The following is a 22,770-nucleotide window of genomic DNA, read 5'->3' as shown; positions in this document are numbered from 1 at the left end:
AGAAGAAATCAGCTTACTGTTATCAATATTAACCTGATGCCCCAGGTTAACCTGACCCATAAAACTTATTAATTTGCCAAGGACAACCTGATAATGACTGTTGGACCTGAACACTGGCCAACAGGAGAAGAATGAGTCATTGCACTGTAGAATTCATTTCCTAATTTATTGTTGGCAAATGCAGTATTCCCTTGGTCCAAACATCAGGGATTTGAACGTATCTAAACACAAACTGACCTGAAAACCAAACTGGTTAAATTGAGAGATTACTTTCTTAGAAAACAACAGATCTATAAGTGATTAATAACCAAATAGTTTTTAAAAGAAGCACATTAAAACAGTGTTATCCCATCGACTTTGGGATATGTTTGAAATTTTACCGTTTTTAAAACAGTGCTGTTATTAAGTGTAACTTGAGTTTTTTCAGACTACACTAGCAAGACATACATGTTTTTCCAACAAATAAACTGCAAGGTAAAAAAAGAGGGGTAAGAGAACTGGTATAGATTTAAAAGGACAAAAGAGACATTTTCCTTTGCAATGTGTGAACTTAATTGGCTATTAATTCAGGGGAAAAAAGCAACTAAAAGTAAAAAAAAAATTGGGTGTAGTATTAGCCAGGATTCCCCCTTCAAAGGTGGTTTTTCTCCTCTTGTAATTGATGTTTAGTGGGCTAGGTACTTTGTAACTATGTGAATATCCCATTCTTCATCATATTTTTAATTTAGTCATTATTTTTTTGATGATCAAATTGTCCCCAATTTAGCAGGTAGAAGCCCCATCAAATTGGCTTTTGTGTCTTTTAACATGACCCAGTTTCTTTTTCATTTAAATGCATTTTATTTTTAGATAGCTTACATGACATGTTTTTGTTAAAAACAATGCCTCCATTACAGATAAATCAAGGTCAAAATAACTGAAGCACTCAAGATAACATCAGTCCCATTTGTCCTAGTCCCAATGTGTGGATAAAAAGCAGCAGCCAGTTATGATGACAGGTGATAGATTCAAATTATCAAATTTGTTAACATTTTTCCATTTCTAAACCATCCTTAAGGAAAATCATCTGTAGGGTCACACCTTCCTCACAGTAGTCCAGCAGAGCAACCATGCCATCTGGATTCATGATTTCACCCGTAAAGAACTTGTCATATTTTTTGTTTTTCAGTTTTTAATAAATTTTTCTTCTTCAACAACAGTTGACATACAATATTATATTAGTTCCAGGTGTACAACACAGTGATTAGACATTTATACAACTTACAAAGTGATCACCTCAATAAGTCTAGTACCCATCTGGCACCATATGTAGTTATTACAATATAATTGACTATATTCCTTATGCAATACTTTACATTCCCATGACTATTTTGTAACTACCAATTTGTACTTTTTAATCCCTTTCCCTTTTTCCCCCACCCCCTCAACCCTCCTCCCATCTGGCAACCATCAAAATGTTCTCTGTTTCTATGAGTTTATTTCTGTTTTGTTTGTCCTTTTAGTTTTTTAGATTCCACATATAAATGAAATCATATATTTGCTTTCTCTGTCTGACTTATTTCACTTAGCATAATACCCTCTAGCTCCATCCATGTTGTTGCAGAAGGTAAGGTTTCATTCTTTTTTATGGCTGAGTAATATTCCATTGTATATATATACCACCTCTTCTTTATCCATTCATCTATTATGGACAGTTAGGTTGCTTTCATATCTTGGCTATGGAATGAACATATGAATGCATATGTCTTTTTGAATTAGTGCTTTGGGTTTCTTCAGATAAAAACTCAGTAGAATTCCTGGGCTTCTCTGTCTCTTCTTACAGCCATAGTTTTAAAATATATTTTGTATGGTACAAGTATTGCTACTCCAGCTTTTTAAAAATTTTGTTTTTTGTTCCCATGTTCGTAAAATATCTTTTCCATCCCTTTACTTTCACTCTCTGTGTGTGTTTTCATCATTAGTAAGTCTCTTGTAGGCAGCATATATAAGGGTCATGTTTTCTTATCCATTCAGTCACTGTATATATTTTGATTGGAGCACTTAACCTACTTACATTTAAAGTAATTTTTGATAGATATTCAGTTATTACCATTTTATTATTCATATTTTTCATCTCCTCCTCCTCCTCCTTCTTTTTCAAGATGGCCCTTTAACATTTTTTTATAATACTGGTTTGGTGGTGGTGAACCCCTTCAGCTTTTTCTTGTCTGAGAAGCTCATTATCTGTCCTTCAATTCTAAATGATAGCCTTGCTGGGTAGAGTAATCTTGGCTGTAGGTCTTTGGTTTTCATCACTTTGAGTATTTCATGCCAATCCCTTCTGGCCTACAAAGTTTCTTTTGAGAAATCAGCCGCCAGTCTTATGGGAGCTCCCTTGTAAGTAACTAACTGCTTTTCACTTTCTGCTTTTAAGATTCTCTTTGTCTTTAACCGTTGCCATTTTAATTAAGATGTGTCTTGGTGTGAGCCTGTTTGGGTTCACCTTGTTTGGGACTCTCTGTGCTTCCTGGACTTGTACCTTCCTTCACCAGGTTAGAACAGTTTTCCATGATTTCTTCAAATCGGTTTTCAATCCCTTGCTCTCTCGCTTCTCCTTCTGGTACACCTACGATATGAATGTTGGTACACTTGATGTTGTCCCTGAGGCTCCTTAAACTATTCTCACTTTTTGGATTCTTTTTGCTGTTCTGAATGGGTGTTTTCTGCTACCTTCCAAATTGCTGATTTGAGTCTCTGCTTCATCCAATCTCTTGATTCCTTCTAATGTATTCTTTATTTCAGTTATTGTATTCTTCATTTCTGACTAGTCCTTTTTCATGTTTCCTAACTCCATTTTTATGTTTCCTATCTTTTTGTTGAAGTTCTCACTGAGATCACTGTGCATCCTTATAACCAGTGTTTGGAACTCTGCGTCTAGTATTTTGCTTGTTTCCATTTTGTTTAGTTTTTTTTCTGAAGTTTTGCTCTGTTTTTTTCATTTGGGACATATTTCTTTGTCTCCTCATTTTGGCTGCCTTCCTCTGTTTGTTTCTATGTATTAGGTGGAGCTGTTATTGTCTCCCAGTCTTGGTTGGGTGGTCTTATGTAATAGGTGTCATGTTGGGCCCAGTGGCACAGTCTCCCTAGGTACCTGAGCAAGGTACTCCAGGTGTGTCCCTTGTGTGGGTTGGACGTGCCCTCCTGTTGTGGTTGAGGCTTACTTGCAGTTGGCACATCAATGGAAAGGAATGACCCTCAGGCTGATTGGTTGTGAAGATGGACCGTGATTACAGTGGAGGAGCCAATATGCAGGGGCTGACCCTACAGAGCAGGGTTTGCTTTATCAGGGCTCTGGAGCCGGCCCAGTCTGGTCTTTGGGTATGTTGTTTGTGGAGGTGGGTGGATGGTACTCTGGTGTGGGCTGCAGCTGGCCACCAGTTGTGTTGCTCCTGGGGCCTCTTGGGAGGGGCTCTGTTGAATGCAAAGGTTAGTCACTGCCTGTGCCATGCCCAGAGCCACTTGGTATGAGTTACAAAGTGATCTGCAGATGGCTGGCCCTTGTGCTGAGCTTGGAGGTGCCTGGGAGAGGCTAAGCTGGGAACTGAGGCTGGCTGCCACTAGTGCATACTTGGGGCTGCTGAGAAAGAAATATGGTGCAAATCAAAGCTAGATGCTGCTTGTTTGAGGTTTGTGAACCTTTGAGAGATTTTAGGAAAGTCCAAAGCATAAGCCACAACAGGATGTTTGTATGAAACAACCACTGGAAGCGGCTTGCATGGACCCACAAGTCAGTGGGGCAGGGTCTCAGGGAATTACCAGGGTGGGGCAAACAGTGTTAGCCAAGATGATGGGGACTCAGATATAGCTACTGCCTGCTCATGCAGTCTGGGTGAGTGGAGGGCTCAACAAAGGAACAATGGCTTCTGCCAGCACTTCTGCCCGGGAGAAAGCTGCCCCTCTAGCCCTCAACCTGTAGCCAGATGACTCAGTTCCTCCCCATATGTTCCTGGCACCTTTCAAACTGCTGCCCCAGCACTGGAGCTCAGAGTGGGTGAGTCCCTCAGTGAGTAAGTCAGTATGTGAGCCCTTTCAGAGCAACACCTGGGTCTCTAGCAGCCCTCTGTCTCACTCACCAACAATCTGTGCTGGTTTCACAGCCAGAAGTTGTGGGACTTCTCTTCCCAGCACTGGAACCTAGGGCTGGGGAGCCGGGTGTGAGGTTGGGACCACTCGCTCCTCTGGGGGGGGTACTTCCTAAGTCAAGATATCCCTTCTGATTTTTAACCACCACCCATGGGTGTGGAAACAACCAGTTCCACGTCTCTGCCCCTAATACCAGTCTAGAGGTGGCTTCTTATGTATGTCCTTTCTTGTAGGACTTCTGTTCAGCTAGATTTCAGGCAATTATCAATGATGGTTGTTCATAGTTTAGTGATAATTTTGATTCTGTCATGAGAGGAGGTAAGCACAGCATTTACCTACTCCACCATTTTGACCAGAAGCCAGAGCTGTTAGTTCTGAAATTAGCAAGGATGTGCTTGATTTGTTCTGCAGCCCCTGTCATAAAAGGTTTACTCCTTCTGGTCTGTGTTCTTCAAGTTTCCCTTTGATTGATTTAATGTAATCTTTGATGTACTTATTATAGGCTTGTTTTATAAAGCTGGTTTCCTGCAAATGATGGTTTGTGAGAATATCAACACCAGTGATTACTGTGCTTTCCATACCTTCGCCTGCCAGGCCTTCAGCAGAGGCATTTCCACCAATGAGCAAGTCAACCATGTTATCCTCTGTCTTCCTGACCATCTTCCTCTCCACCTCCAGTCACAGCCCACCTGCAATCTCCCAAATCTTGTAGATGTCAGAGAACATCTCATCATAGCTGTGAAGAGGTCCCGTTAGATGATCCTGATGGCAGCTGAAAGGAGATGCGGCAGTGCTGGCTTAGCAGGAGCTAGGAGCCCAGAGCCAGTGTGATGCAGGCGTACTGGCACTTGGGCAGAGGAAAAGCTCAGTTTTTATTAATGTTGAGACAAGTGGGAGAAATCTGAATATGATTTGGATATTAGATGATATTTGTGAAATAGTGTTAAGAGTTATAATGGCACTATGGGTATTAGGAGATTACTTTTATTACTGGAACATGCTGAAATATCAGGATGACCACAGCTTCCATTAAAACAATACAGGATATATATTGCATATATAGAGACTGAGAGCAAGATAAAACAAATATTGCAAAATATTAACAAATGTTGAATCTGGTAGAGGGTATACATGTTTTTATTGTATGTACTATTCTTTCCACTTTTCTATATGCTTAAAATTTTTCATAATACAAAGTAGGAAAGGGAAAGAAATTTGTGAACCAAATTATTCAGCTGTTTAAAGACACTTATGAGACAATTGTGGAAATTTGAATGCTGACTTGATATAACACAGTATTAAGAAATTATTTTTAATATTTAGGACTGATAATTGTATTACTATATTTTCAAAAGGAGAACTTATCTACTAGATAAATATTACTGAAGTATTTGTGGATGCAATGACAAATGAATTTTGCTTTTAAAAATACAGTGGTTTAGGGTTATAAACGAAGCACGATTGGCCATGAGTTAGTTGATAATTGTAAAAGATAGGTGATGAGTTCATGGGAGTCTATTATACTATTTTATTTTTGTGTATATTTAAAAATTTCCATTACAAAAATATTTTTAAGACAACACTGAAATAAAATAAGAAATTAATGATTTAGAAATAGAAACAGTAAAGATGACAAAATAGTTTTTCTATGAAAAATCCATAAAACAGACACTTAGCAAGCTCATTTTAAAAAGAAAACACAAATATACAACATTGAGATGTAGACTCCATGGGGGCAAACATCTCAGCTCTCTTACTTGCCATTGAGTATGACATGAAAGTCAGAAACCATTGCACAATACCCAGCACAAAGCAGGTGCTCAAGAACTAAAATAAAAGAATGAACAGGAGGGCCGGCCGAGTGGCACGATGGTTAAGAACTCGCTTGGGATGCCAGAGGGCCCCGGTTCGGATCCCACATATGAGGGCCAGTGACACTGCCCTCCACAGCTAAGATGCTGAACAACAGCTCAACCTGGAGCTGGGCTGCCATGAGTCGCCGGTGACGGCGTGGGCTGCAGTCCCTGTGGCAGTGGATTGCTATGGGCTACCGTGTGTGGCCAGCAGCCAGCGTGAGCGGCCAGCAGCCGCAGTAAGCGGCCGTCCAGAAGCCGGCGACTGATCTGCCTCACCAGAGAAGAGCGCAATGATGGTGCCAACTTGGGCCAGTGAAGCAACATCCTCCACAACTAGATTGAAGAACAAAACGACAGCAACTTGTCTGTTCCCCTTTCCCCAATTCCCCAGCACTGTTCCCATCCCCCCAACTCCCCAATAAAAATCTTTAAAAAAAAAAAAAAAGAATGAACAGGAGAATATAGCCATAGATTAGAGATGAGCTTAACATAAGAGAAAAATACGTACAAGTTTATGCCAACAAACCTGAACATCTGGATAAAACTGATACTTTTCTAGGAAAATATAGTTATAACAAGTGACAGAAAGAAGAGTAAAACACCTACAATGAATAATAACTAAATGTGAAATTGAATAGGTTGACAAAGATCTATTCCCCCAAAGGGCACTAGATCCACAATTTTACATAATTTTTATCATTCTTTCAAAGAGCAAACATTTTCTATCTCATTTTAACACTTTATATCATATTTAACTATATAATTTTCTATATCATTGGGAGCATAAAACACTGCCAATTCTTTTCACAAGGTTTGCAAATACCTAATAGCAAACATGATAAAGACAGGACAAAAAAAGAAAATTATTATCAGATTAAATCTCTTTAAGAATACAAATATTAAAACCTTAAATAAAACATTAGCAAACATGATCCAGCATTATATTAGAACACAGCTAGGAGAAGAATACACTGTGACCTAGTTGATTACTCCTAAGAAAAAAAAAAGATGACCCAATATTAGGAATATACTGAGATATTTTATTATATAAGCTGCTTAAAAAAGAAAAATTATATGATTATCTCAATAGATGCCGAAATAGCATTTGATAATTCAACATCCATCCTTATTTTGAAAAAAATAATGAACTAGAGATAGAAGAAATCTTCTTAAACATGATAGAATGTTTATCAAAAATTACCATCAAACATACCTAGCAATGAAACACAAGAGCCTTTTTCATTAAAATCAGGAACACAATAAGGGTATCCATTATCGCCGCTATTATACGACATTATCATATAAATTCTAGCCACTGCAACAAGATAAGAGGTATTTCTTTTGAAAAGAAGAGGCAAAATTATCATTATCTACAGATGATGATATGACAGCCTAGAAAATTCAAGAGAAAAACTATTAGAAATAATAAAAATTTCAGTAATATATATGGAATTTCAATAGACTTCCTATGCAAGCCATAATACATTAGAAAATGTAATGAAATAGATGCCATATAAAATTACACAAAAATAATTCATACGGCATAAATCAGAAAATTAGAGTTCAGAAACAGACCCATGCATATATGGGAATTGAGTACGTAATAAAAAATGGTATTTCAAATCAATAGATAAATGATCCACTTAAAAATAAAATTATATCTCTGTCACAAAATAAAAATAAAAATACATCAAATACTCAAATTTTTAAATATTAAAGAAAAGCAATGGAAGAAAATATGAAATATTTTTATAATCTTGGAGTAAGAAAGACCTTTCTAAGTATAACATAAAACCTAGAAACTACAAAGCAACTGACTGACAGATTTAATTACATAAAAAATAAAAATAGCTATAGAGAAAAAGAGACCATCAGCAAAGTTAGTAAACAAATGAAAAACTGGGAAAAATATTTGCAAAATAAGACAAAAGGAAAAAAATACATTATGCAATATCTTTAGGCTAGATCATCAGGCAACCATTAAAAACCATGTATTATGAAAATATTGTTTAATATGGAAAAATGCTCAATATAATGGTAAAGGAAAATGAAGAATACAAAATTGTATAATGTGAGGACTTGTAAAAGCAAATAAATTGCAGTTACATAAAAAATAAGACAACAAAAAAATGACAGAAGGCTAACAACATTGTGACCTTATGAACAAATAGAAAAGAGTTCTTATACATCAGCCAGAAGAAAACAAAGCCCCCAATAAAAAAGGTGTAAATAATAGAAATTAGCAATTCACAAAAGTATTCTAAATTGCCAACAAACATATGAATAAATTAGAGGTCAGCAAACTATTACCTGTGGGCCGAATCTGGCTGCTGCCTGTTTCTGTACATATTGAAACACAGTCACAGTCGTTCACTTACATATTTTCTATGGATGCTATCCTAATACAATGAGGCAGAGTTGAGTAGGTGCAACAGAGAGCATGTGGCCTGCAAAATCTTAAATATTTACTATCTGGCCCTCTACCGAAAAAGTTCGCAGAGGCCTGGAATAGTCAAACTCACCAATAATTAAATACATAAAAATTAAAGCACAACAATATTGTCATTCAACAAATATTTACTGAGCACCTAGTTTACACCAAATATCCATTTTGCCCATCAGATTAACAAAGGTTAAGAAGCATGATGTTGATGTTGTCCAGTGATGTCAAGAGAGTAAGGAAAGAAACATTCTCTTATACTATTGGTAGAACTGTAAATGGACACAACCATTCTGGAGGGTAATATAGTAAAAACAAAACAAAACAAAACAACCTTGAAGTGGACATACATTTGATCTAACAATTTCATGTCTGACCATTAATCCTAAAGAAAAAAAAAGAAAGAAAGAAAATAATAGTCCTGGTGTGTGGAAACTACAAGTATAGGGATAACCATTGCAGAATAGTTTATGACAGAAAAAAACTAAAAACATATAAAAATCAATAAGGATAGGTACATAGATAGATAGATAGATAGATAGATAGATAGACAGACACATATAGAGGTAAATAAATATATGTTAAAAGAAATATATATTTATAGACACATGGAAAAGTCTAAAGTACATATACCAAACTGCTAGCAATGGCTATTTCTGGCAGGTAGACACAATTCCCTGTATTTTTTGAATTTTTAAAAAATGATCAAGTATTATCAGAAAATGAAAAAAAGATAAAGATATTTCTAGGGAGAGGAGGGATAATTAAAGCTTACCTTACAAATTAAGGAGGAAATGATCATTAAAAAATAGTGTTGGAAAATTAGCCAAAACAGGTTACAAAAGTTGCTTAAGCTTCAAAATTGGTAAGGATAATTACTCTGGTTTGATTTAAGTTTGCTTTTACTTCACTACTGAACCACCAACAAAAACAATGCAAAGACTATGCAGAAGATCAAGGGTACAAATGGGTCCACCACAGGTCACTACCCGCCTATAAGGAACCTTTGTGTAAAATCGAAAAAGGTATCCCCTCCTCCAAGAAATGCAACTCCAACCAAAGGACAGGAAGCCAGGTGTGGATTTCAGCCCCACTTGCTCCCTCTACTGGGCATCCTTGTGTAGGGCACAACCTGCTCAAACCGCCTCAACTTTAGCTAGTTTCTTCCATAGTTACTTACATAAGCAACCAGTGAATTCAGCCTGCAAGAAGTGATTGATTTACCAGGTCAAATAAGGGAAGGCCTCATATTCACTGCCATTTAAGTTTTTGAGCCTGGAGATGTCAGCACTCAAAAGATTCACCCTAATACCATATATTGACTCTTTTCCCACACCAATTATATATTTTTTTAATTAAAGTTTATTGGGGTGACAATGGTTAGTAAAGTTACATAGGTGTCAGGTGTATAATTCTGTAATCCATCATCTGTGTATCACATTGTGTGTTCACCACCCAGAGTCAGTTCTCCTTCCATCACCATATATTTGATCCCATTTTCCCTCATCTACCCCCTCCGCCCCTCACCCCCTCCTCTGTTACTCCCCTGGTAACCACTAAACTATTGTCTGTGTCTATGAGTTTTTGTTTAATTGTCTTGTTCCTCTGTTGTTTTCAGTTTTATATCCCACATATCAGTGAAATCATATGGTTCTCTACTTTTTCTGTCTGGCTTCTTTCGCTTAGCATAATAATCTCAAGATCCATCCATGTTGTTGCAAATGGCATTATTTCGTCTTTTCTTATGGCAAAATACTATTCCATTATGTATATATACCACATTTTCTTTATGCAATCACCTATCGAAGGACACTAATTATCAGAGAAATGCAAATAAAAACTACAATGATATATCACCTCACACCAGTTAAAATGGCTATCATCAACAAGATAAATAATAACAAGTGTTGGAGGGTCTGTGGAGAAAAATGAACCCTCATACACTGTTGGTGGGAATGCAGATTGGTGCGGCCACTATGGATGGGAGTGTGGGAATTCCTCAAAAAATAAAAAATAGAATTACCATATGACCCAGCAATCCCTCTCCCGGGTATCTACCCAAATAATCTGAAAACATTTATCCGTAAAGATGTATGTTCTCCGATGTTCATTGCAGCTTTATTTATGGTGGCCAAGACATGGAAACAACAAATTACATTCTTTAAATGTACTGCTTTTCTTACTGTGACCTTGAGCCTATAGTTGGCCTGGCCATAGACGAACCAAAGAATGATTATGGTGATCTTGGAAAAAAATTGATAGAATTTAACATCACACCTATATCAAAAAGAATTTTAGATGAACTATACAGTAAAAAGTAAAAAAATGAAACCAAAAAAAGAAAAATATGTATTTAATATTTAACTGACTGCATGATAGGCAAAGACTATCTAAGAAACTTTCAACTGAAGACAGTATAAAGGAAAATACTGATGTATTTAACATTAGAAAATGTAAACTTCTTAACAAATAAATAAACTATCATGAATAAAGATAAAAAGTAATATATAGAGGGAAATATTTGCATTGATATCCTTTCAATATAAAGAGCTATTACAAATCAATAAACTGAAAAATCAATAAAAGGTATATAATAATTAAAATACATTTAAAAGGCACATTCACATATGAAAAGATGCTCAAGTACAATAATAATCTAACAAATACATACGGAAACAAAATTGAGATACAATTTCAGCCTATCAAATTGAAAAAGGATAATATCAATGTTGTCTAGGAGGTTGGCAGGGAGGTAGTGAGACTGACACGCTCAAACACTGCTAACAGGAATGTAAACAGTTCCAAACTTTCTGGAAAGCAATTTGTCAGTATGTACCAAGAACCTAAAATTCAAAAATGTCATAACCCAGTAAATATATTTCTAGGAATACAGTCTTTGAAAATAATCAACTGTAGAAAGAAGATTTCCTTAGAAAGATTTTTTTAAAACTATAACAATGAAAATTTCTTATCAATGTAAATGTCAACTATAAATGAATAATGTAATAAATGTGGTACACCCATATCCCAGACTATTATACAGTCATTAACACCTGAAATATTCTGTAGCCACCTAGTTCCCTTCCATACAGGCAATGATGCTATTTACTTTTTATTTATTCTTCCATAGATCCTTCTATTTACCAAAGTAAATAGCATGGTTGTCTATAGGGTAGAGAACTGGATGGCTGCAGAACTTTTCAGTGCCTATCCTTTAATACTCTCTGATTTTTAAATTTAATAAGTTAATTCAATAATTTTTTTAAATGTAAGCTTACTTAACTCATCAGAGGCCTGATATATTGTTTCTATAGCCACACCTATCCTTACCTCCTTGTTTCCATTTTCATAGAATAATGTTCCTCCTCCCATTCAGGACCAAACCCTGATGTATGCCCTTAACACCATCCTTTCCTGCCTCCTACTACACTACTGAAACTGTTCTCTATAAGGAGACCTATATCTTTTAACTACTAATTCAATAAATATTTTACAGCCTTTATCTAATTGGATTTTTCTGTTCACATTGACATTCTTTTTTATTTTTAAGATTTTATTGGGGAATTAGGGGAGGGGAACAGCGTTGGGGAATCAGAGAAGGGGAACAGATAAGTTGCTGTCCTTTTATTTTTCAGTCTAGTTGTGGAAGACTTCGCTTCACTGGCCCATGTTGGTATTGTGATCATTGCGCTCTTCTTGGGTGAGGCAGTTGCTCACTGGCCATTGAACGGCCACTCACGGTGGCTCATGGCAGCTCACGAAAGCACACACCAGCTGCCCGCCAGCCACACTACAGTCTACGCCATTGTGGGCAACTCATGGCAGCCCAGCTCCAAGTTGAGATGTTCTTCACCATCTTAGCTGTAGAGGGCGCAGTGTCACTGGCCCTCATGTGGGATCCGAACTGGGGCCCTGCTGCTCAGAGCTGGCATGCCAAGCCAAGTGTTAGCCAACGCACCACTCAGCCAGCCCGCCATTGACATTCTTTATTGCTTACATCTTGAGATTTTATTCTGATCTTTACAACCTGAAAGAGTGGAGCCTTGCGACTTTTCTTCCAGTACACTGACTGTCCCCAGGGACCAAGATTTCTGAGCTTCCCATCACTATCAGGGTTGTTACTGCGCATCATTCTCCAACATCTAAACCAGAGACGGAAGACATAAGTTGGCACCTAAGGGTGTGGTGATCATATATTCTAGTTACCATGAGACAGTCCTTGTTGATATTGGTGTAATTATTAATAGTTCCCCTTCGCACTCGAGTCTGGATAATTAATAGTTCTCCCTCGCACTCAAGTCTGGATGATATCGTCACCCTACTATCTAAGGGAATCCACAGCCAGATAGTGAAAGAGCAAAATAATGTCAACAGGCAGCACCCCAGTAAAATAGACCTGTGTTCTGGAGGAGAGAAAGAAAACCATTACTTGAAGAAAATAAAAATATTCAGTTATAAAAATCCAATGATAAACATTAAAAGACTTTTGGGACTAAAAATGTATATATATATATATATATATATATATATATAGGGACTAAAAATGTATATATATATATAATATAATATATATATATATATATATTTTAAGGACAGGAACTATGACAGTTTATGTGTCTACATAGTTGTGGCACCTAGAACAGTACCTGGCTATATTTAATTTTAAAAATTCAATAGATAAATTGAAGGAGAAGCTGATCACTTGTTGAGAAAAAAAATAGAGGCCTGAAAGATAGAGTAGAAAATATCTTTCAAAAATAGAAGAAAATAAGAAAAAGATAGAAGGGATTTAGAAAACAAATGAATCCAGACTACATAATATATGAATAAAAGGAATTTTAGGAGAAAGGAAAAGAACATGTAGGAGGGGTAATAGTTAAACAAATAATACACATAAAAATTTCCCCTAAGAAAAATAAAGTTTGCAAGCTGAGAAGTTCTCACTGGGTTACAGACAGGATTAATGTTTTAGTGTATTAGAAACATAAATCACATACAGTAATGTGCTTGAATCCTAAATATACAGCATTGTGAATTTTTGCATATGTACTACCTATGTAACCAACACCCAGGTTAAAGATATAGAATGTTACCATCATCCAATAATCCTTCATGGCCCTTTCAGACTCAAAAATCCATCTCTACCCAGAGCTGATCATTAATATGATTTCTAAACCCATACATTAAGTTTTGTAAGCACTTGAACTTTCTTTCAATGGAATCGCACAGTATTTACTCTTTTGGACTGGCTTCTTTGATTCAACATGATGTTTCTGATGCAACTATATTAATGTATCAGTAGTTAGCTTTTTTATTGCTCTTTAAAATCTCTTTATATGAGTATACCATAATTTATTTCTCCATTGTCCTCTCGATGAATATGTGGGTTGCTTCCAGGTTTTGCTATTATCAATATGGCATCTATGAACATTCTTGAATATATCTTTTGATGGACATATACATTCATTTCTCTTGAGTGTATAGCTAAGAGTTAAACTGTTGGGTTAGAGTACAGGTGTATGTTAAGCTCTGTTAGATACTGGCAAACAATTTTTCAAAATGATAGAAAAAATTTAACTCATACCAGTAATATATGAGAGTTCCTGGGGCTCTACATCCTTGCCCCAAATTGAAATTTTCAGTTTTTTATAAGTTTAGCCAGAAAATAGAAAAGATGGGAACATTTCCACCTCATTTTATGAGGCCATCATTGCTCCAATACTAAAACCAAAGACTTTAAATAAAACTACTTACTAATATACCTCATGCATATACAAAATTTTAACAAATCAAATCCAGCAATATATATAAAAATATTAATATATTATGATTAAATGGGGTTTGCCTCAGGAATGCAAGGTAGATATAACATTTGAAATTCATTCAATGTAACAAACTATGAGATCAACCCAATGAATAACAAAAAGGCATTTGATAAAATTTAAATCTCATTCATGATGAAAGAAAAAACAACTCTTAAAACTAAGAATAGAAGAAAACTTCTTTAAACTGATAAAAGGCTTCTACAAAAATTTCACAGTGAACATCATACCTAACAGTAAAGTACTGAATGTTTTCCCACTCAGATCAAGGAAATGGCAAGGATGTCTGCTCTCATGTCTTCCATTTAACATTGTACTGGAGGTTTTAGCCATGGTATTATGTAATAAAGTGAAATAAAAGGCACAGAGAAAGGAAGTAGCAAAACTCTCTTTATTTGCAGAGGACATTTTTTGTCAAACTCATTGCATGATGCAGTAAAATAGATGAGTTTCATATAAAGTATACTTCAACAAAGGTGATTCTAAAAAAGCAAACTCCCACAGAGAAAACTCCAGGCTCAGAACCAGGAAGTGTCATAGTTTCACGGGTCAAATCTATCAAACATTTAATGAAGAAATAATACTGCCAAGAGAAATATAATATCGTTAAGATAAAGAAATTGTAGTACAAGTAAATTAAATACACCCGAATAAATAACTGGTGTTATATACCAAATTCAAAAATTGAATGACGCAATATCATTAAGATGTCTATTTTCCACAAAATTTAGTTAATGTAATCAAAATCAAAATCCCACCAGACCTTCTGGAAGAAATTGAGAAGCTGATTCTAAAATTTACATGGAATTGCAAAAGATATAGAATAGCGTAAAACAATCTTAAAATAAAAGAACAAAGTGGGAGAACACACACTACCTGATTTCAATATTTACTTTAAAACTACAATAATCAAGACAGTGAGCGATGAGCATAAAATTTACAAATTCAAAAAAATAGAGGAGAACACACAGCTCAGAAATAAACCCACCTGTAAACATTTTTTGAAACTTGATTAAGGCACCATGGCAATACAAAGAAGAGGAGTTAAACATAGAGTTATCATATGATCCAGCAATTCCACACCTAAGTACATACCCAAAAGAATGAAAAACATATGTCTACAGAAACTTATACAAAAATGTTCATAGCAGCATTATGTATAATAGCTAAAAAGTGAAAACAACCTAAATATCCGTTAACTGATGGATAAACTAAATGTGGTATACTCATACAATGTGATAGTATTCTGCCAAAACAAGGAATGAAGTACTGATACATGCTACAAAATGGGTGAACTTTGAAAACATAATACTAACTAAAAGAAGCCAGACATAAAAGATCAGATATTGTAGGATTCCATTTATATGAAATGCCCAGAATAGGAAAATGCATAGAGACAAAAGGTAGATTAATGGTTTCCAGGAGTAGGGGGAAGAAGGAATGGGAAGTGACTACTAATAGGTACAGGGTATCTTTCAGGGTTGATGAAAATGTTCTGGAATTAGATAGTGGTGATGGTAGCACAACCTTGTAAATAGACTAAAATCTATTGAGTTGCACACTTTAAAATGGTGAATTTATAGTGTGCAAATTCTATCTCAATTTAAAAAATTAATTTGAGTTGGAGCATAGACTTAGATATAAAAGCTAAATCTATAATACTTCTAGAACAAAAATAGTGTATATCTTCAAAACTTTGAAGTGGACAAAGATTCCCTAACAAGAATACAAAAGGCAGTAAAGCCTTCTGGAAAAAAAATGATACACTGAAAGTCACTGAAACTTATAAACATCTATTCTTCAAAGTACAGGTTTAAGAAAATAAACTCTCCCAGGATGGGTGAAAATATTCTCAATACATACAACTGGCAAAGTACTGACAAAAGAACTCCAACTAATCAGTAATAAAAAGACAAACAATTCAACTTTAAAAAAAATTGGCAAATGATTTTGAATAGCCACTTCCCAAGGAAGACATACAAATGGCCAATAATTACATGAAAATGTGTTCAACAGCATTAGTCATCGGGGAAATGCAATTTAAAGCCACAAAGAGATAGCACTTCACATCCACAAGGGCGGCTAAAATTAAAAAGACTGACAGTATGAAATGTTGACCAGGATGTGCTGCTGGGAGTGTAAAATGGTATAAACCACATTTTTGTGGGGTTTTTTTTACCCACATGCACACACACACACATATATTTGTTTCTCTATCTATTAAAAATAACAACCACGAATTCATACTGATATTTCTTTTTTTAAATTTATTGGGGTGAACGTGGTTAATAAAATTATATAGGATTCAAGTGTACAATTCTGTAATATATCACCTATATGTCGCATTGTGTGTTCACCAACCAAAGTGAACTCTCTTTCTGTCACCATATATTTGACCCCCTTTACCTTTTCCTACTTCTCTCCCTCCCAACTTTCCCTCTGGCAACCACTACACTGTTGTTTGTGTCTATGAGTTTTTGTTTGTTTGTCTTATTAGTTTGTTGCTTTCAGTTTTATAACCCACATATGAGTGAAATCATATGGTTCTTGACTTTTTACATCTGACTTATTTCACTTAGTATGATATTCTTAAGATCCATCCATGTTGTTGCAAAGGGTAGTATTTCATATTTTCTCATGGCTGAGTAATATTCCATTGTATATATGTACCATATCTTCTTTATCCAATCATTTATTGAAAGACACTTTGGTTGTTTCCATGTCGTGGCCACTGTAAATAATGCTGCAATGAACACAGGAGTACATACTTGTATATATCTTTACAAATAAATGATTTCAGATTTTGGGGGGTAGATACCAAGAAGAGGGATTACTGGGTCATATGGTAATTCTATTCTTAATTTTTTGAGGAGACTCCATACTGTTTTTCATAGTGGCTATACCAATTTACATTCCCACCAGCAGTGTATGAGGGTCCCTTTTTCCTGACAACCTCTCCAATGCTCGTTATTACTTGTCTTGTTTATAATAGCCATTCTAACAGGTGTGAGGTGGTATCTCATTGTGGTTTTTATTTATATTTCCCTAATGGCTAGTGAAGTTGAGCATCTATTCACATATCTGTTGGCCGTATAAACTATTTTTTTAAAATTTTGGTGACTTCTTATAAAGTTAAATATACTTCCACAGCTAGGTAGTCACCAAAGAGAAATGTAAACATGTATCTGTATTTTGTAAGCTTGTAAAAGTTTAGTCATAGCAATTTTATTCATATTAGCCAAATGTCCATCAACAGGTAAATGGATAAATTGTAGTATCTTAAATACACAGGAATACTACTAAGTAATCAAAAGGAACACACTATTGTAGTTACACACAAAACAACATGGAGGAATCTCAGACATTAAGTTGAGCAAAAAAAGTCAAGTGGAAATAGAGAAAATATGTCATTTATAATAACATGCATATAAACATTAGAAATAAACTCAAAAGGATAACTATTGCATTGTTCTGTACACCTGAAACTAACAATAAAAAAAAGAAATAAACTCAATATGAGAAGTAAAGAAAACTATAAAAATTTTATTAAAGGGCATAAAATTCAATCTGAAAATGTACAAAGACAAACTATTTCTTGGATAGGCAGATAATATTATAAAACATAGTTGAAAAATAACATATAAATGTAATGCACTACCTATTAGAACCCCAATAGGTTTGTGTGTTTTCAACTAAATAAAATATTAAAATCCAAATGAGAACATACATGTCTGAGAATATACAGAAAAATTATGAAGGAGAAGGTTGAGGTGGAATTTGATTTATTAGATATTAAACTGTAACTAAAAAATATGATGTTGGCATAGAAATGGACAACTAGATTGGTGGAATAAAGTGCCCAGAAACAGACCCCAGTATTTATATAGTTTATGACAAAGGTAATATTTAATTCAATGGGTAAAAGGTACTTAACGTATTCACTGGAACATATATTTGGTGCTCCACTAGGCAAAAATGGAGCTTTTTTCTTTCCTCACACCACGTATAAAAATAAGCCCTAAATTCTAGGTGGATTAAATATTTAGTATTTAAAATATTTGTTTTTATTATATAAAAATAAAACAACAAAAATGATGCAAAAAATCTAAGGAATCACATGCACAATTTACATGCACAGGGGACCTTTAAATCAAGACTAGAACAGACACTGGATAAGAAAAGCCCAACATATCTGACTATTTAAAATTTTAATTATTTTTAATTGGTAGAGTTTCAGATTGGGATAACTAAAAAGTTCTAGAAATGAAGTGATGATGGCTGCACAACAATGTGAATGTACTTAATGCCACAAAACTGTATGCTTAAAAATAGTAAATTTTATATATGTATTTATTAACACAAAAAATATATTGGGTTGTCAGAAAAGTCATGATGTATTTTTTCTGTGCTTTTCGTTGCAAAATGCATCATGACTTTTCTGACAATCCAATAAGATTTTATGTGACAAAATACATACTAAACAAATTAAATAGAAAACTGATATACTAGTTAAATATATACATACAACTACATACACATATATTTTAAACACTTATGAGACTAAAAGACTTAAAATCTATAATTTTTTTAATGGTCAAAGAACTTTAAAAGACATTAACAAGAGAAGATATGTGAATGGCCAATAAGCACATGAAAAGATGCTCAATGTCATTAGTCCTCAGAGAAATGCAAACTAAAACTATAAACAGATACTACTTCACACCCACTAGAATGACTAAAATTAAAATAACTGACAATGTGAAGCATTGGCCAGACTATAGATATCCTTTTAAATATAATAAAATGATGACACACAATGACTGAAAGGCAAGGGATGGAAAAATATATTTCATAAAAATGGAAACAAAAAAAAACAGCTGGAGTAGCAATACTTATATCAGACAAAATAGATTTTAAAACAAAGGCTATAATAAGAGACAAAGAAAGACATTTCATAATGATAAAGGGATGAATCCAACAAGAGGATATAACCCCTGTAAATATTTATGCACCCAAACAGGAACTCCTAAGTATATAAAGCAAATATTGGTGGACATAGAGGGAGAGATCAACAGTAACACAATCATAGTAGGGGACTTTAAAACCCCCATTGACACCAATGGACAGATCTTCTAGACAGAAAATCAACAAAGAAACAGTGGTCTTAAATGACACCCTAGACTAGGTGGATTTAATTGATATTTTAGAGCATTTCAAGCAGCAGAATATATACTCGTTTCAAGTGTACATGGAACATTTTCCAAGATAGACCACACATTAGGCCACAAAGCAAATCTCAATAAATTTAAGAAGATTGAAGTCATATCAAATGCCTTTTCTAACCACAGTGGTATGAACTAGAAATCAACTACAAGAAAAAAACTGAGAAACACACAAACACATGGAGGCTAAATAGCATGCCACTAAACAATAAATGGGTTAACAATGATTTCAAAGGAAGAAATCAAAAGCTACCTTGAGACAAATAAAAATTAAACACAATGACCCAAAGTCTATGAGACATAGCAAAAACAGTCCTAAGAGGGAAAGTCATAGCAATGCAGGCCTACATTAACAAACAAGAAAAATCGCAAACAATCTGACTTTACACTTAAAGGAACAAGAAAAAGAACAGCAAATATAGCCCAAAGTGAAAAGAAGGAAGAAAATAATAAAGATCAGAGGGGAAATAAACAAAATAGACTAAAAAATCAATACAAAAGATCAGTGAAACTCAGACTTGGTTCTTTGAAAAGATAAACAAAATTGATAAACTTTTAACCAGACTCATCAAGAAAAAAAAAAAAGAGAAAGGACCCAAATAAATAAAATCAGAAATGAAAGAGAAGTGACAACTGACACCACAGAAACTCTCTGACATTGCTCTTAGTAATATTTTTTCTGATATATCTCCTAGGCAAGGGAAACAAAAGAACAAAATTTAAAATGGCACTACATCAAACTAAAAGATTTTTGCACAGCAAAGGAAAGCATCAATAAAACGAAAACACACCTACTGAATGGGAGAAGATATTCACTAAGGAGATACCTGATAAGGGGTTAATATCTAAAATGCATAAAGAACTCATTCCACTGAATATTAAACACACACACACACACACACACACACACCAATTTAATTAAAAAATGGGCAGAGGACCTGAACAGACATTTCTCCAAAGAAAACAAACAGATGGCCAACAGACATATGAAAAGATGCTCAACGTCATTCATCATCAGAGAAATGCAAACTAAAACCACAATGAGATACCACCTCACACTTTCAAAATGGCCATCATCAATAAATCAACAAACAACAAGTGTTGGTGAGGATTCAGAGAAAAGGGAACCCTCATGCACATTGGTGAGATTGGAAATTGGTGCAGCCACTATGGAAAACAGTATGGAGGTTCCTGAAAAAGTTAAAAATAGAACTACCTTATGACCCAGCAATTCCAATCCTGGGTATTTATCTGAAGAAATCCAAAACACTAATTTGAAAAGATATGCACACCTATGTTCATTGCAGCATTATTTACAATAGCCAACATATGAAAGCAACCTAAGTGCCCATCAATAGACGACTGGATAAAGAAGAGGTGGTACATATATATTCTATGGAATATTACTTGGCCATAAAAGACAGTGGAATCTTACCATTTGTGACAACATGGATGAACCTAGAGGGTATTATGCTAAGTGAAATAAGTCAGACTGAGAAAGACAAATGCCATATGATCTCAGTTATACGTGGAATTTAAAGAACAAAATAAATGAACAAACAAAACAGAAACAGACTCATAGATACAGAGAACGAACTGATGGTTGCCAGATGGGAAGGAGGTGGGGGAACTGGATGAAAAAGGTGAAGGGATTAAGAGATACAAATTGGTAGTTACAAAATAGTCACGGGAATGTAAAGTACAGCATACAGAATACAGTCAATTATATGGTAATAACTATGTATTGTGCCAAGTGGGTACTAGTCTAATGAGGGGATCATTTTGTAAATTATATAAATATCTAAATACTATGCCATATACCTGAAACCAATATAAAATAATATTGAATATCAACTATAATTGAAAAATAAATAAATACAAATAATAAAATAGACAGGATAGTGGGAGAGAAAATGTAGAAACACAAGCAATTCACAGCACAACATATCCAAATGGTTGGTAAACATTTGAGAATATGCTCACTGGTAGTTAAAGAAATGCAAATTAAAGTAAGAGTAGTCCCATCCATTGGCACTGGAAATGAAAATTACTGTTTCATTTTTGAAATTCATATCCTTGAGCCAGAAACCCTATTCCTAGGAATTTATCTCACAGAAGTAAAAACACCAGTATGAAAAGCATATATAAAACATTATCCCATATTCATATATCAGAAAATGACCAAAAGTAAAAAAAAAAAGACAGAAAGGAGAAAGAAAGAAAGAAAGAAAGAAAGAAAGAAAGAAAGAAAGAAAGAAAGAAAGAAAGAAAGAAAGAAGGAAAGAAAGAAAGAAAGAAAACTCTGTATGTAAGTATAGTATGGAATGGATGGGCAGAGGATCAACATTATTTTCACTGTTTCTGGGTGGTCTGATCTGTCTTCAGGGTTACAACTAACATGCTGATGGTTTCCTTTATGTTGAGGCCACACCACTCTACTGAGCTTCAGGCTGCTTACTGCACAGTTCCCCTTAAAGGTCCTAAAAATAGGGCTAGGTTCATAGTTTGTGGGGCCCAGTGAAAAATAAAAATCCAAGCCCTTTGTTCAAAAAGCAGGAAAGGTGCCATTACTAAGATATAAAGCTTTTCCTTTTAAAACTATTTAATTATTTACAAAACATAACAGGGGTAATAGTGATAAATGAGTGTATTAATTTCCTAATACTGCTGTAACAAATTACCACAAACTTAGTAGCTCAAGGCAACACAAATGTATTATCTCCCAGCTCTGGAGGTCTGAAGTCCTAAAATCAAGATGTCAGCAAGGCTGCATTCCTTCCCCAGGCTCTAGGAAAGAATTATTTTCTTTACGTTTTCATCTAGAGGAATCCCTTGGTTTGTGACACCTTCCTCTATTTTCAAAGCCAGCAGCATAGCATCTGCACATCTCTCTCTCACTCTCCCTGCCTGCTCTGTTAGCCCTCTCAAGCCTCTCATCTCCACTTTCATCACAACTCCTTCTCTGACTCTCCCTCCTCCCTCTTTCCCTTATAAGGACCCTTGTGATGACATGGGCCCAGGTTAAAAATCTCCCCATCTCAAGATCCTTAACTTAATCACAACCACAAAGTCTTTTTTTACCATGTAAGGTTCTGGGAATTAGGGCATAGACATTTTGGCGTGTGTGTTGAAGTGGGGGACATTATTCTGTCTACCACAATGATTAACAACAGAAATTTACAAATTGCAAAAAATACTTTTGGTGTCATAATATTACCTAACACAATAAATACTAACACTTTATTAATATGATACCTTGATTGATCACAAGATTTTTCTGGTTCAGTTTTCTACCAATCCATTTATTA

At 34.9% G+C, this 22,770-nt stretch overlaps 1 pseudogene; it reads right to left on the bottom strand.

The window, feature by feature from the left end:
• Positions 1–1,024: 1,024 nt before the first annotated feature.
• LOC109375171 (translationally-controlled tumor protein-like) lies at positions 1,025–5,152 on the bottom strand (annotated as a pseudogene).
• Positions 5,153–22,770: the final 17,618 nt, after the last annotated feature.

Source organism: Hipposideros armiger, unplaced genomic scaffold (genome assembly GCF_001890085.2).
Source record: "Hipposideros armiger isolate ML-2016 unplaced genomic scaffold, ASM189008v1 scaffold_908, whole genome shotgun sequence".
In the NCBI taxonomy this organism is placed as follows: Eukaryota; Metazoa; Chordata; class Mammalia; order Chiroptera; family Hipposideridae; genus Hipposideros; species Hipposideros armiger.
Note: the sequence above shows the minus strand (reverse complement) of the source record. Positions and strands in the feature narration are given on the sequence as shown.